This window comes from Arachis hypogaea, chromosome 7 (assembly GCF_003086295.3).
Source record: "Arachis hypogaea cultivar Tifrunner chromosome 7, arahy.Tifrunner.gnm2.J5K5, whole genome shotgun sequence".
In the NCBI taxonomy this organism is placed as follows: Eukaryota; Viridiplantae; Streptophyta; class Magnoliopsida; order Fabales; family Fabaceae; genus Arachis; species Arachis hypogaea.
The window spans coordinates 38632822-38649328 of record NC_092042.1 but is presented as its reverse complement, the minus strand read 5'-3'; the positions used below and the strand labels follow the sequence as shown (position 1 = coordinate 38649328).

Sequence of the window (16507 nt, the reverse complement as noted above, 5' to 3'; positions counted from 1 at the left end):
TATTACTTGGACGACCCAGTGCACTTGCTGGTTAGTTGTGCGAATTGCAAAAGTGTGATTGCAATTTTCGTGCGCCACATATCTTCTAGTTTCTTGTTAGTCAAGTAATCAATTTTAATTTTAAAAATCAAATCTTTTTCAAAATATCTTTTTCAAATCATATTTTTCCCAAAATTGATTTCAAAAATCTTTTCTAACTTCTTATCTTTTCAAAATTGATTTTCAAATTTTTTTCAACTAACTAATTGACTTTTATTTTTTTCTTATCATTTTCAAAACCACCTAACTACTTTCCTCTCTCTAATTTTCGAAAATTACCTCCCTCTTTTTCAAAATTCTTTTAATTAACTAATGGTTTCAAATTTTAATTCTAATTTTATTTCTTCTCTCAATTTTCGAAAATCACTAACTGTTTTTCAAAAACAATTTTTGAATTTCTCCCTCTCTCATCTTCTTCTATTTATTTATTTAATTACTAACACTCTTCTCTTCATCTTAAAATTCAAACCCTCTCTTCCTCTCTGAGTTCGACTTTTCCTTTTTTCCTTCTTCTATTCTTTTCTTCTTCTACTAACATAAAGGAATCTCTCTACTGTGGTAAAGAGGATCCCTATTATTATTTTCTGTTTCCTTCTTTTTCATATGAGCAGGAGCAAGGACAAGAATATTCTTGTTGAAGCAAATCCTGAACCTGAAAGGACTCTGAAGAGAAAACTAAGAGAAGCTAAATTACAATAATCCAGAGACAAGCTTACAAAAATTTTTGAAAAGGAAGAGGAGATGGCAGCCAAAAATAATAATGCAAGGAGGAGGCTTGGTGATTATACTACACCTACTTCCAAGTTTGATGGAAGAAGCATCTCAATCCCTGCCATTGGAGCAAACAATTTTGAGTTGATGCCTCAACTAGTTGCTCTAATGCAACAGAACTGCAAGTTTCATGGACTTCTATCAAAAGATCCCTATCAGTTTTTAACTGAGTTCTTGCAAATCTGTGAGACTGTTAAGACTAATGAAGTAGATCTTGAAGTCTACAGGCTCATGCTTTTCCCTTTTGCTGTAAGAGACAGAGCTAGAACATCGTTGGACTCACAACCTAAAGATAGCCTGGACTCTTGGGATAAGTTGGTCATGGTTTTCTTGGCTAAGTTCTTTCCTCCTCAAAAGCTGAGCAAGCTTAGAGTGGATGTTCAGACCTTTAAATAAAAAGATGGTGAATCCCTCTATGAAGCTTGGGAAAGATACAAGCAGATGACCAAAAGGTGTCCTTCTGACATGCTTTCAGAGTGGACCATTTTGGATATATTCTATTATGGCCTATTTAAGTTCTCTAAGATGTCACTGGACCATTCTGCAGGTGGATCCATTCACTTAAAGAAAACGCCTGCAGAAGCTCAAGAACTTATTGACATGGTTGCAAATAACCAATTCATGTACATTTCTGAGAGAAATTCTGTGAGTAATGGGACGCCTCAGAGGAAGGAAGTTCTTGAAATTGATGCTCTGAATGCCATATTGGCTCAGAACAAAATATTGACTCAGCAAGTCAACATGATTTCTCAAAGTCTGAATGGATGGCAAAATGCATCCAACAATACTAAAGAGGCCTCTTCTGAAGAAGAAGCTTATGATCCTGAGAACCCTGCAATGGTAGAGGTGAATTACATGGGTGAACCCTATGGGAACACCTATAATTCTTCATGGAGAAATCATCCAAACTTCTCATAGAAGGATCAACAAAAGCCCCAACAAGGCTTTAATAATGGTGGAAGATACAGGCTCAACAATAACAAGCCTTTTCCATCATATTCTCAGCAACAGACAGAGCATTCTGAGCAGAGCTCCTCTAGCTTAGCAAACATAGTCTCTGATCTGTCTAAGGCCACTTTAAGTTTCATGAGTGAAACAAGGTCGTCCATCAGAATTTTGGAGGCCCAAGTGGGCCAGCTGAGTAAGAAAATCACTGAAACTCCTCCTAGTACTCTCCCAAGCAATACTGAAGAGAATCCAAAAAGAGAGTGCAAGGCCATTGACATAATCAAAATGGCCGAACCTAGAGAGGAAGGGGAAGACGTGAATCCCATTGACAAAAACCTCATGGAACGTCTCCCAGACAAGAAGGAGTTCCCTATTGAGGACCTAAAGGAATCTGAGGCTCATATAGAGACCATAGAGATTCCATTAAACCTCCTTCTACCATTCATGATCTCTGAGAATTATTCTTCCTCTGAAGAGGATGAAGATGTAACTGGAGAGCAAGTTGCTCAATATCTAGGAGCCATTATGAAGCTAAATGCCAAGTTGTTTGGTAATGAGACTGGGGAAGGTGAACTTCCCTTGCTCATTAGTGAACTAGATACGCGGGTTCAGCAAACTTTACCTCAAAAGAAACAAGATCCTGGTAAATGCATAGTACCCTGTACCATAGGCACCATGACCTTTGAGAAGGCTCTATGTGACCTTGGGTCAGGTATAAATCTTATGCCACTCTCTGTAATGGAGAAACTAGGGATCTTTGAGGTACAGGCTGCCACATTCTCATTACAGATGGCAGACAAATCAGTAAGACAAGCTTATGGATTGGTAGATGACATGTTAGTAAAGGTTAAAGGCCTTTACATCCCTGCTGATTTCATAATCTTAGACACTAGGAAGGAGGAGGATGAATGCATCATCCTTGGAAAACCCTTCCTAGCCACAGTAGGAGCTGTGATTGATGTTGACAGAGGAGAGCTAGTCCTTCAATTAAATGGGGACTACCTTGTGTTTAAAGCTCAAGGATATTCCACTGCAACCATGGAGAGGAAGCATGAAAAGCTTCTCTCAATACAGAGTCAAACAAAGTCCCCACAATCAAACTCTAAGTTTGGTGTTGGGAGGCCACAACCAAACTCTAAGTTTGGTATTGAACCCCCACATTCAAACTCTAAGTTTGGTGTTGGGAGTCCACAACATTGACGTGATCACTTGTGAAGCTCCATGAGAGCACATTGTCAAGCTAATGACATTAAAGAAGCGCTTATTGGGAGGCAACCCGATTTTTATTTATCTAATTTTATTTTTATTTTATGTTTTATTAGGTTCATGATCATGTGGAGTCACAAAACAAATACTAAAATTAAAAACAGAATAAACAATAGTAGAAGAAACAGCATACCTTAGAGGAAGAGCTTACTGGCATTTGAACGCCAGAAAGGAGCATCTGGCTAGCGTTCAACGCCAGAACAGAGCATGAATCTGGAGTTGAACGCCAGAAACAAGCAAAAATCTGGCGTTTAAACGCCAGGATTACACCCTGAGGAGAGCTGGCGTTAAACGCCAGAAACAAGCATGGAACTGGCGTTCAACGCCAGAAACATGCTGCAGACTGGCGTTGAACACCCAAAACAAGCATAGAACTGGCGTTTAATGCTAGAAATAAGCATCAATCTGGAGTTAAACGCCAAGATTACATGCAGAGCGCATTTTACATGCCTCATTGGTGTAGGGATGATAATCCTTGACACCTCAGGATCTGTGGACCCCACAGGATCATCTCAGAATCTGTGGATCCCACAGGATCTCTACCTACCTCAATTTACCTTCTCAATTCTTCACACAATCCAATAACACTCTTCCCCAAAAACTCTTCACCAATCACCTCAATCTCTCTTCCCCATCACCTCTTCACCACTCACATCCATCCACTCTTCCCCATAAACCCCACTTACCTTCAAATTCAAAATCCTTTTCCCACCCAAACCCACCCAATATGGCCGAATGGTGGACAAAATTGTGATCATCAGTGTTGTATTCTTTGTTGTTGTATGGAATAATTATAATGGCTCTTTGCTATGTGTGGACACAACTCCGTTCAACTAACCAGCAAGTGTACTGGGTCGTCTAAGTAATAAACCTTACGTGAGTAAGGGTCGATCCCACAGAGATTGTTGGTATGAAGCAAGCTATGGTCATCTTGTAAATCTCAGTCAGGCGGATAATAATTGATTATGGATTTTCGAATAATAATAAATAATAAACAGAAAATAAAGATAATTAAATTAGGATAGAAATACTTATGTAAATTAATGGTGGGAATTTCAGATAGACGTATGGAGATACAGTGCCCTTTCTTTTTCTACTTTCCTACTTCTTCCTTCCAGTTCTTTCATTCCTTCCTATGGCAAGTTGTATGTAGGGCATCACTGTTGTCAATGGCTACATCCCATCCTCTCAGTGAAAAAGGTCCAAATGCTCTGTCACAGCACGGCTAATCATCTGTCGGTTCTCAATCAGGTTGGAATAGAATCCCTTGATTCTTTTGCGTCTGTCACTAACGCCCAGCCTTCAGGAGTTTGAAGCTCATCACAGTCATTCAATTTCAGAATCCTACTCGGAATACCACAGACAAGATTTAGACTTTTCGGATTCTCATGAATGCCGCCATCAATCTAGCTTATACCACGAAGATTCTGTTTAAGGAATCTAAGAGATACGCGCCCGGCCTAAGGTAGAACGGAAGTGGTTGTCAATCACGCGTGTTCATAGGTGAGAATGATGATGAGTGTCACGGATCATCACATTCATCAAGTTAAAGTGCAACGAATATCTTAGAATAGGAATAAAGAGAATTGAATAGGAAATAGTAGTAATTGCATTAAAACTTGAGGTACAGCAGAGCTCCACACCCTTAATCTATGGTGTGTAGAAACTCCACCGTTGAAAATACATAAGTGAAAGGTTTAGGCATGGCCGAATGGCCAGCCCCCAAAACGTGATCAATAGTCTCCTTAGATGAAGAATAAAATAAAACTGAGACCAAAGATGTCTAATACAATAGTAAATTATCCTATTTATACTAGACTAGCTACTAGGGTTTACATAAGTAAGTAATTGATGCATAAATCCACTTCTGGGGCCCACTTGGTGTGTGTTTGGACTGATGTTGATCTATCCACGAGCTGAGGCTTCTTTTGGAGTTGAATGCCAAGTTGTAACGTGTTTTGGGCGTTCAACTCCGAGTCGTGACGTGTTTCTGGCGTTTTACTCCAGACAGCAGCATGGAACTGGCGTTGAGCGCCAGTTTACGTCGTCAATTCCCAAATAAAGTATGAACTATTATATATTTCTGGAAAGCTCTGGATGTCTACTTTCCAACGCCGTTAAGAGCGCGCCATTTGGAGTTCTGTAGCTCCAGAAAATCCATTTCTAATGTAGGGAGGTCAGATTCCAACTGCATCAGCAGTCCTTTGTCAGCATCCTATCAGAATTTGGCTCAAGTCCCTCAATTTCAGCCAGAAATTTCCTGAAATCACAGAAAAACACACAAACTCGTAGTAAAGTCCATAAATGTGAATTTAACATAAAAACTAATGAAAACATCCCTAAAAGTAGCTTGAACTTACTAAAAACTACCTAAAAATAATGCCAAAAAGCGTATAAATTATCCGCTCATCACAACACCAAACTTAAATTGTTGCTTGTCCCCAAGCAACTGAAAATCAAATAGGATAAAAAGAAGAGAATATACTATAAATTCTAAAATATCAATGAATATTAATTCTAATTAGATGAGCAAGACTTGTAGCTTTTTGCTTCTGAACAGTTTTGGCATCTCACTTTTTCCTTTGAAGTTTAGAATGATTGGCTTCTCTAGGAAATTAGAATTTCGGATAGTGTCATTGACATTCCTAGTTAAGTATGTTGATTCTTGAACACAGCTACTTATGAGTCTTGGCCGTGGCCCTAAGCACTTTGTTTTCCAGTATTACCACCAGATACATAAATGCCACAGACACATGACTGGGTGAACAGTTTCTGATTGTGACTCAGCTTTGCTAGAGTCCCCAGTTAGAGGTGTCCAGAGCTCTTAAGCACACTCTTTTGCTTTGGATCACAACTTTAACCACTCAGTCTCAAGCTTTTCACTTAGACCTTCATGACACAAGCACATGGTTAGGGACAGCTTAATTCAGCCACTTAGGCCTGGATTTTATTTCCTTGGGCCCTCCTATCCATTGATGCTCAAAGCCTTGGATCCTTTTTACCCTTGCCTTTTGGTTTTAAGGGCTATTGGCTTTTTCTGCTTACTATTTCTTTTGCTTTCTATTTATTTTTTTTGCCATATATTTTTTTTCGCAAGATTTTGTTTTTCACTGCTTTTTCTTGCTTCAAGAATCAATTTCATGATTTTTCAGATCATCAATAACATTTTTCTTTGTTCCTCATTCTTTCAAGAGCCAACAATTTTAACATTCATAAACAACAAGATCAAAAATATGCACTGTTCAAGCATTGATTCAGAAAACAAAAAGTATTGTCACCACATCAATACAATTAAACTAAATTCAAAGATAAATTCAAAATTCATGTACTTCTTGTTCTTTTGAATTAAAACATTTTTTTCATTTAAGAGAGGTGAGGGATTCATGGAATTATTCATAACTTTAAGACATAGTTACTAAACACTAATGATCATGAAGTAGAGACACAAAACATAGGTAAACATATAAAAACCGAAAAGCAGAAAAAATAAGAACAAGGAATGAATCCACCTTAGTGGCGTCTTCTTCTTGAAGGACTGATGAGCGGATAATTTGTATGCTTTTTGGCATTGTTTTTAGTATGTTTTTAGTATAATCTAGTTAGTTTTTAGTATATTTCTATTAGTTTTTAGTTAAAATTCACTTTTCTGGACTTTACTATGAGTTTGTGTGTTTTTCTGTGATTTCAGGTATTTTCTGGCTGAAATTGAGGGACCTGAGCAAAAATCTGATTCAGAGACTAAAAAGGACTGCAGATGCTATTGGATTCTGACCTCCTTGCACTCGAAGCAGATTTTCTGGAGCTACAGAAGCCCAATTGGCGCGCTCTCAATGGCGTTGGAAAGTAGACATCCTGGGCTTTCCAGCAATATATGATAGGCCATACTTTGCCCAAGATTTGATGGCCCAAACCGGCGTTCAAAGTCACCCTCAGAAATCCCAGCGTTAAACGCCGGAACTGGCACCAAAATGGGAGTTAAACGCCCAAACTGGCACTAAAGCTGGCGTTTAACTCCAAGAAGAGTCTCTACACGAAAAAGCTTCATTGCTCAGCCCAAGCACACACCAAGTGGGCCCGGAAGTGGATTTTTATGTCATTTACTCATCTCTGTAAACCTTAGGCTACTAGTTTTCTATAAGTAGGACCTTTTACTATTGTATTTTCATCTTGGTTCTTCTGGTTCCCTCTCTGGGGCCGAAACCAATGATCACTCTTGTTCTTATGTATTTTCAACGGTGGAGTTTCTACACACCATAGATTAAGGTGTGGAGCTCTGCTGTACCTCGAGTATTAATGCAATTACTATTGTTCTTCTATTCAATTCAGCTTGTTCTTGTTCTAAGATATCACTTGTTCTTCAACTTGATGAATGTGATGATCCGTGACACTCATCACCATTCTCACCTATGAACGTGTGACTGATAACCACCTCCGTTCTACCTTCGATTGGGTGAATATCTCTTGGATTCCTGATTGCACGATGCATGGTTGATCGCCTGACAACCGAGTGCTCGTCTGACAAACGAGCCAACCATTCTGTGAGATCAGAGTCTTCGTGGTATAGGCTAGAACTGATGGCGGCATTCAAGAGAATCCGGAAGGTCTAACCTTGTCTGTGGTATTCTGAGTAGGATTCAATGATTGAATGACTGTGACGTGCTTCAAACTCTTAGCAGGCGGGGCGTTAGTGACAGACGCAAAAGAATCGATGGATTCTATTCCGGCCTGACCGAGAACCGACAGCTGATTACCCCATGCTGTGACAGAGCATAGGCAAACGTTTTCACTGAGAGGATGGGAGGTAGCCATTGACAACGGTGAAACCCTACATAAGCTTGCCATGGAAAGGAGTAAGAAGGATTGGATGAAGACAGTAGGAAAGCAGAGAGACGGAAGGGAAGGCATCTTCATGCGCTTATCTGAAGTTCCTACCAATGAATTACATAAGTACCTCTATCTTTATTTTATTTTTTATTTTCGTTCATCATCATATCATTTGAGTTTGCCTGACTAAGATTTACAAGATGACCATAGCTTGCTTCATACTAACAATCTCCGTGGGATCGACCCTTACTCGCGTAAGGTTTATTACTTGGACGACCCAGTGCACTTGCTGGTTAGTTGTGCGAAGTTGTGTTAATGCCATGGTATTGAACACCAAGTTCTTGGGGTTCATGACCGGGGATTATGAGAGTTGTGAAAAGTATTGTTCACAATTTCGCACACCAAGTTTTTGGCGCCGTTGCCGGGGATTGTTCAGTTTGGACAACTGACGGTTCATCTTGTTGCTTAGATTAGGTATTTATTTTTTTTTCGAAATTCTTAAGAATGAATTCTAGTGTTTCAAGGTGATGTTCTTATCATCACCAAAGCTGATTGATCTTCATCAATTTAGCTCTTGAATGCAATGTTCTGCTGAAGCTTGGCTGACCATGTCTAATTCCTTTAGACTGAAGCTTTAGACTAACATTGCATGATTCCTGGAATTCTCATTAAGAATTTTGATACCTTTTTCCACTTAATTTTCGAAAATCACAAAAAAAATTACAAAATCATAAAACCCAAAAATTTCTTGTTTGAGTCTAATGTGTCATTTTAAGTTTGGTGTCAATTACATGCATTCATTCATGTGTCTTAAGGATCTTCAAATAATTCTTGATGATTTCTTACTCTAATCTTTGAATTCTCTTGACTTGAGTGTTTATGTGTCTCATATGCATTCTCATTAGTGTCAGTAATATACAAACTACTAAGTTTGGTGTCTTGCATGCATTGCTATTTGATTTTAGTTGTATTTTGATTTTTCCTTATTATTAAAAATCCAAAAATATTTTTTATTTGTGTCTTCTCAAGTCAATAATACAGAGAATTGAAGATTCAGAACATACAGCAGAGGAATTGCACAGAAAAAGCTGGGCATTCAAAACGCCCAGTGAAGAAGGACAGACTGGCGTTTAAACGCCAGCCAGGGTACTTGGTTGGGCGTTTAACGCCCAAAAAGGTATAGTCTTGGGCGTTAAACGCCAGAATGTGCACCATTCTGGGCGTTTAACGCCAGGATGGCACAAGGGGGAAGATTCTGTTTTTCAATGCAATTTTTTTCAGGTTTTCAAACTTTTCAAAATCAAATCTTTTTCAAATCAATTTTTCAATCAAAATCTTTTTCAAAATCAATTTCTTTCCATCTTCAAAGATACTTACTATCAATTAATGATTTGATTCAACATTTCAAGTATGTTGCCTTTTCTGTTGAGAAAGGTTTAATATTTGAATCATATCTTTTCTTGTTAGTCAAGTTTTTAATTTTCAAACTCAAATCTTTTTTAAAATATTTTTCAAATCATATCTTCTCAATCTCATCTTTTTAAAACCAATCATATTTTCTTAACCACATCTTTTTCAAAATAGTCTTCAATCAAATCTTTTTGATTTCTAATTTCAAAATCTTTTTCAAAAATTACTTTATTTCTTTCCCACTTTCATTTTCGAAAATTAAGTAATGTTTTTCAAAAATGTTTTCAAAATTTTTACTTAATTTTCGAAAATCACTTCCCTTCTTCTCACATCCTTCTATTTATGGACTAACACTATTCCTTAATGCAAAATTCGAACTCCATCTCCTTTGATAAGTTCGAATTTTCTACTTCTGTCTTCTACTCTTCTTTTCCTCTGACACTTCAAGGAATCTCTATACTGTGACATAGAGGATTCCACATTTTCTTGTTCTCTTCTCTTTCTTATGAGCAGGAGCAAAGACAAGGGCATTCTTGTTGAGGCTGATCCTGAACCTGAAAGGACCTTGAAGAGAAAGCTAAGAGAAGCCAAAGCACAACTCTCTTTAGAGGACCTGACCGAATTCTCCAAAGAAGAAGAACTCATGGCAGCCGAAAACAACAACAATGCCAACAATGCAAGGAAGGTGCTGGGTGACTTTACTGCACCTACTCCCGATTTCTATGGGAGAAGCATCTCTATCCCTGCCATTGGAGCAAACAACTTTGAGCTCAAGCCTCAATTAGTTTCTCTAATGCAACAGAATTGCAAGTTCCATGGACTTCCACTAGAAGATCCTCATCAGTTTTTAGCTGAGTTCTTGCAAATCTGTGACACTGTCAAGACTAATGGGGTTGACCCTGAGGTCTACAGACTTATGCTATTCCCTTTTGCTGTAAGAGACAGAGCTAGAACATGGTTGGACTCCCAACCTAAAGAAAGCCTGGACTCTTGGGAAAAGCTAGTCAATGCCTTCTTGGCAAAGTTCTTTCCACCTCAAAAATTGAGTAAGCTTAGAGTGGAAGTCCAAACCTTCAGACAGAAGGAAGGAGAATCCCTCTATGAAGCTTGGGAAAGATACAAACAATTAATCAGAAAGTGTCCTTCTGATATGCTTTCTGAATGGAGCATCATAGGTATTTTCTATGATGGTCTCTCTGAACTGTCCAAGATGTCTTTGGATAGCTCTTCTGGAGGATCTCTTCATCTGAAGAAGACGCCTACTGAAGCTCAAGAACTGATTGAAATGGTTGCAAATAACCAATTCATGTACACTTCTGAAAGAAATCCTGTGAACAATGGGACTGGTCAGAAGAAAGGAGTTCTTGAGATTGACACTCTGAATGCCATTTTGGCTCAGAATAAAATATTGACCCAACAAGTCAATATGATTTCTCAAAGTCTGTCTGGAATGCAAAATGCACCAAGCAGTACTACGGAAGCTTCATCTGAGGAAGAAGCTTATGATCCTGAGAACCCTTCAATGGAAGAGGTGAATTACATGGGAGAACCCTATGGAAACACCTACAATCCTTCATGGAGGAATCATCCAAATCTCTCATGGAAGGATCAACAGAGACCTCAACAAGGTTTCAATAACAATAATGGTGGAAGAAACAGGTTTAGCAATAGCAAGCCTTTTCCATCATCTTCTCAGCAACAGACAGAGAGTTCTAAGCAGAATAACTCTGACTTAGCAACCATGGTCTCTGATCTGATCAAAACCACTCAAAGTTTCATGACTGAAACAAGATCCTCCATTAGAAATTTGGAGGCACAAGTGGGTCAGCTGAGCAAGAAAATTACTGAACTCCCTCCTAGTACTCTCCCAAGCAATACAGAAGAAAATCCAAAAGGAGAGTGCAAGGTCATCAACATGGCCGAATTTTGGGAGGAAGAAGAGGCAGTGAACGCCACTGAGGAAGGCCTCACTGGGCATCCACTGGCCTCCAATGAGTTCCCTAATGAGGAACCATGGGAATCTGAGGCTCAAACTGAGACCATAGAGATTCCATTGGACTTACTTCTGCCATTCATGAGCTCTGATGAGTATTCTTCCTCTGAAGAGGATGAGTATGTCACTGAAGAGCAAGTTGCTAAATACCTTGGAGCAATCATGAAGCTAAATGACAAGTTATTTGGAAATGAGACTTGGGAGGATGAACCCCTTTTGCTCACCAAAGAACTGGATGACTTGTCTAGGCAGAAACTGCCTCAAAAGAGACAGGATCCTGGGAAGTTTTCAATACCTTGTACCATAGGCACCATGACCTTCAAGAAGGCCTTGTGTGACTTAGGGTCAAGTGTAAACCTCATGCCTCTCTCTGTAATGGAGAAGTTAGGGATCTCTGAGGTACAAGCTGCAAGAATCTCACTAGAGATGGCAGACAACTCAAGAAAACAAGCCCATGGACTTGTAGAGGATGTTCTGGTTAAAGTTGAAGACCATTACATCCCTACTGATTTCATAGTCCTAGAGACTGGGAAGTGCATGGATGAATCCATCATCCTTGGCAGACCCTTCCTAGCCACTGCAAAGGCTGTGATTGATGTTGATAGAGGAGAGTTGATCATTCAAGTGAATGAAGAATCCCTTATGTTTAAGGCTCAAGGATATCCCTCTATCATCATGGAGAGGAAGCATGAAGAGCTTCTCTCAAATCAGAGACAAACAGAGCCCCCACAGTCAAACTCTAAGTTTGGTGTTGGGAGGCCACAACCAAATTCTAAGTTTGGTGTTGAACCCCCACATTCAAACTCTAAGTTTGGTGTTGGGAGGTTCCAACATGGCTCTGAATATCTGTGAGGCTCCATGAGAGTCCTCTGTCAAGCTACTGACATTAAAGAAGCGCTTGTTGGGAGGCAACCCAATGTTATATTTTATCTATTTTATTTTGTTATTGTCTCTTTTTTGTAGGTTGATGATCATGAGAAGTCACAAAATCAATGAAAAAAAGCAAAAACAGAATGAAAAACAGGAAGAAAAATAGCACACCCTGGAGGACGCACCTACTGGCGTTTAAACGCCAGTGAGGTTAGCTGTTGGGCGTTTAACGCCCAGTCTGGCACCATTCTGGGCGTTTAACGCCAGAAAGGGGCACCAGACTGGCGTTAAACGCCAGAAAGGGGCAAGAAGCTGGCGTTAAACGCCAGAAATGGGCACCAGCCTGGCGTTTAACGCCAGAATTGGCACAAATCGAGATTTTGCTTGCCATTTGGTGCAGGGATGACTTTTCCTTGACACCTCAGGATCTGTGGACCCCACAGGACCCCACCTACCCCACCACTCTCTCTCTTCTTCACCCATTCACCAATCACCTCAACACCTCTTCCCCAAAAACCCTTCACCTATCAAATCCCATCTTTCTCTTCACCACTCACATCCATCCTTCATAAAACCCCACCTACCTCACCATTCAAATTCAAACCACTTTCCCACCCAAACCCACCCTCAAATGACCGAACCCTACCCTTCCCCCTCTCCTATATAAACCCTCCTTCACTCCTCCCTTTCACACAACCTAAACACCATTTCTCCCCCCTTTGGCCAAACACAAAGCCATTCCCTTTCTCCTCATTTCTTCTTCTTCTCCTCTCTTCTTTCTTCTTTTGCTCGAGGACGAGCAAACATTTTAAGTTTGGTGTGGTAAAAGCATTGCTTTTTGTTTTTCCATAACCATTTATGGCATCCAAGGCCGGAGAAACCTCTAGAAAGAGGAAAGGGAAGGCAAAAGCTTCCACCTCCGAGTCATGGGAGATGGAGAGATTCATCTCAAGGGTGCATCAAGACCACTTCTATGAAGTTGTGGCCTTGAAGAAGGTGATCCCCGAGATCCCTTTCAAACTCAAAAAGGGTCAACTTTGATAAAGGTTGGACCAAGTCCTCATAAACATTTGTGAAAAGGGCGCTCAATGAAAGAGAAACTCAAGAGGGAAGCCGGTTCAACTGAGAAGGCATGACCTCAAGCCCATCACTAAGAAGAGGATGGAGCACACAAGAGACCCCACTCATCATGAGATCCCTGAGATGCCTCAAGGGATGTACTTTCCTCCACAAAATTATTGGGAGCAACTAAACACCTCCCTAGGAGAATTAAGTTCCAACATGGGACAACTAAGGGTGGAGCACCAAGAACACTCCATCATCCTCCATGAAATTAGAGAAGACCAAAGAATCATGAGGGAGGAGCAACAAAAACAAGGAAGAGACATTGAGGAGCTCAAGCACTCCATAGGATCTTCAAGAGGAAGGAAGAGCCGCCATCACTAAGGTGGACCCGTTCCTTGATTTCCTTGTTCTTTATTCTTCTGTTTTTCGAATTCTAGTGCTTATGTTTATCTATGTTTGTGTCTTGTGATCATTAGTGTCTTATGTCTATGCCTTAAAGTTATGAATGTCCTATGAATCCATCACCTTTCTTGAATAAAAACGTGCTTAAATTGAAAAGGAAAGAATTGCATGAATTTTGAATTTTATAACAGTTTAATTATTTTGATGTGGTGGCAATATTTTTGTTTTCTGAATGTATGCTTAAACAGTGCATATGTATCTTGAATTTGTGGTTCATGAATTTTGGCTCTTGAAAGAATGATGAAAAAGGAGACATGTTACTGAGGATCTGAAAAATCATTACAATGATTCTTGAAGCAAGAAAAAGCATTACTATTCAAAAAAAAAGAAAAAGAGAAAGAAAAGAAAGAAAAATAAAGTTGTGATCCAAGGCAATAAGAGTGTGCTTAAGAACCCTGGACACCTCTAGTTGGGGACTTTAGCAAAGCTGAGTCACAATCAGAAAAGGTTCACCCAATTATGTGTCTGTGGCATGTATGTATCTGGTGGTAATACTGGAAGACAGAGTGCTTTGGGCCATGGCCAAGACTCAAAAAGTAGCTATGTTCAAGAATCATCATACCTTACTAGGAGAATCATTAACACTATCTGGATTCTAGTTCCTAAAGAAGCCAATCATTCTGAATTTCAAAGGATAGAGTGAGATGCCAAAAATGTTTAGAGGCAAAAAGCTAAAAGCCCCGCTCATCTAATTGATACTGATCTTCATAGATGTTTTTGGAATTCATTGCATATTCTCTTCTTTTTATCTTATTTGATTTTCAGTTGCTTGAGGACAAGCAACAATTTAAGTTTGGTGTTGTGATGAGCGGATAATTTGTATGCTTTTTGGCATTGTTTTTAGTATGTTTTTAGTATGATCTAGTTAGTTTTTAGTATATTTCTATTAGTTTTTAGTTAAAATTCACTTTTCTGGACTTTACTATGAGTTTGTGTGTTTTTCTGTGATTTCAGGTATTTTCTGGCTGAAATTGAGGGACCTGAGTAAAAATCTGATTCAGAGACTAAAAAGGACTGCAGATGCTGTTGGATTCTGACCTCCCTGCACTCGAAGCGGATTTTCTGGAGCTACAGAAGTCCAATTGGCGCGCTCTCAACGGCGTTGGAAAGTAGACATCCTGGGCTTTCCAGCAATATATGATAGTCCATACTTTGTCCAAGATTTGATGGCCCAAACCGGCGTTCAAAGTCACCCTCAGAAATCCCAGCGTTAAACGCCGGAACTGGCACCAAAATGGGAGTTAAACGCCCAAACTGGCACTAAAGCTGGCGTTTAACTCCAAGAAGAGTCTCTACACGAAAAAGCTTCATTGCTCAGCCCAAGCACACACCAAGTGGGCCCGGAAGTGGATTTTTATGTCATTTACTCATCTCTGTAAACCTTAGGCTACTAGTTTTCTATAAGTAGGACCTTTTACTATTGTATTTTCATCTTGGTTCTTCTGGTTCCCTCTCTGGGGCCGAAACCAATGATCACCTTGTTCTTATGTATTTTCAACGGTGGAGTTTCTACACACCATAGATTAAGGTGTGGAGCTCTGCTGTACCTCAGTATTAATGCAATTACTATTGTTCTTCTATTCAATTCAGCTTGTTCTTGTTCTAAGATATCACTTGTTCTTCAACTTGATGAATGTGATGATCCGTGACACTCATCACCATTCTCACCTATGAACGTGTGACTGACAACCACCTCCGTTCTACTTCGATTGGGTGAATATCTCTTGGATTCCTGATTGCACGATGCATGGTTGATCGCCTGACAACCGAGTGCTCGTCTGACAAACGAGCCAACCATTCCGTGAGATCAGAGTCTTCGTGGTATAGGCTAGAACTGATGGCGGCATTCAAGAGAATCCGGAAGGTCTAACCTTGTCTGTGGTATTCTGAGTAGGATTCAATGATTGAATGACTGTGACGTGCTTCAAACTCCTAGCAGGCGGGGCGTTAGTGACAGACGCAAAAGAATCGATGGATTCTATTCCGGCCTGACCGAGAATCGACAGCGATTACCCCATGCTGTGACAGAGCATAGGCAAACGTTTTCACTGAGAGGATGGGAGGTAGCCATTGACAACGGTGAAACCCTACATAAGCTTGCCATGGAAAGGAGTAAGAAGGATTGGATGAAGACAGTAGGAAAGCAGAGAGACGGAAGGGAAGGCATCTTCATGCGCTTATCTGAAGTTCCTACCAATGAATTACATAAGTACCTCTATCTTTATTTTATTTTTTATTTTCATTCATCATCATATCATTTGAGTTTGCCTGACTAAGATTTACAAGATGACCATAGCTTGCTTCATACTAACATCTCCGTGGATCGACCCTTACTCGCGTAAGGTTTATTACTTGGACGACCCAGTGCACTTGCTGGTTAGTTGTGCGAAGTTGTGTTAATGCCATGGTATTGAACACCAAGTTCTTGGGGTTCATGACCGGGATTATGAGAGTTGTGAAAGTATTGTTCACATTTCGCGCACCAAGTTTTTGGCGCCGTTGCCGGGATTGTTCAGTTTGGACAACTGACGGTTCATCTTGTTGCTTAGATTAGGTATTTTTTTTTTTTCGAAATTCTTAAGAATGAATTCTAGTGTTTCAAGGTGATTTCTTATCATCACCAAGCTGATTGATCTTCATCATTTAGCTCTTGATGCAATGTTCTGCTGAGCTTGCTGACCATGTCTAATTCCTTTAGACTGAGCTTTAGACTAACATTGCTGATTCTGGATTCTCATTAGAATTTTGATACCTTTTTCCACTTATTTTCGAAAATCACAAAAAAATTACAAATCATAAACCCAAAAATTTGTTGAGTCTAATGTGTCATTAAGTGGTGTCATTCATGCATTCAAGTTC

General features: G+C 39.7%; 2 non-coding genes across 2 annotated transcripts; both read right to left on the bottom strand.

Moving 5' to 3' along the window:
• Positions 1-1173: 1173 nt before the first annotated feature.
• LOC112704175 (small nucleolar RNA R71) lies at positions 1174-1281 on the bottom strand. The gene has a single exon (XR_003154812.1). It is a non-coding gene; the product is annotated as a small nucleolar RNA R71 (small nucleolar RNA).
• A 9025-nt stretch (positions 1282-10306) lies between these two features.
• On the bottom strand, positions 10307-10414 carry LOC112704466 (small nucleolar RNA R71). The gene has a single exon (XR_003155090.1). It is a non-coding gene; the product is annotated as a small nucleolar RNA R71 (small nucleolar RNA).
• Positions 10415-16507: the final 6093 nt, after the last annotated feature.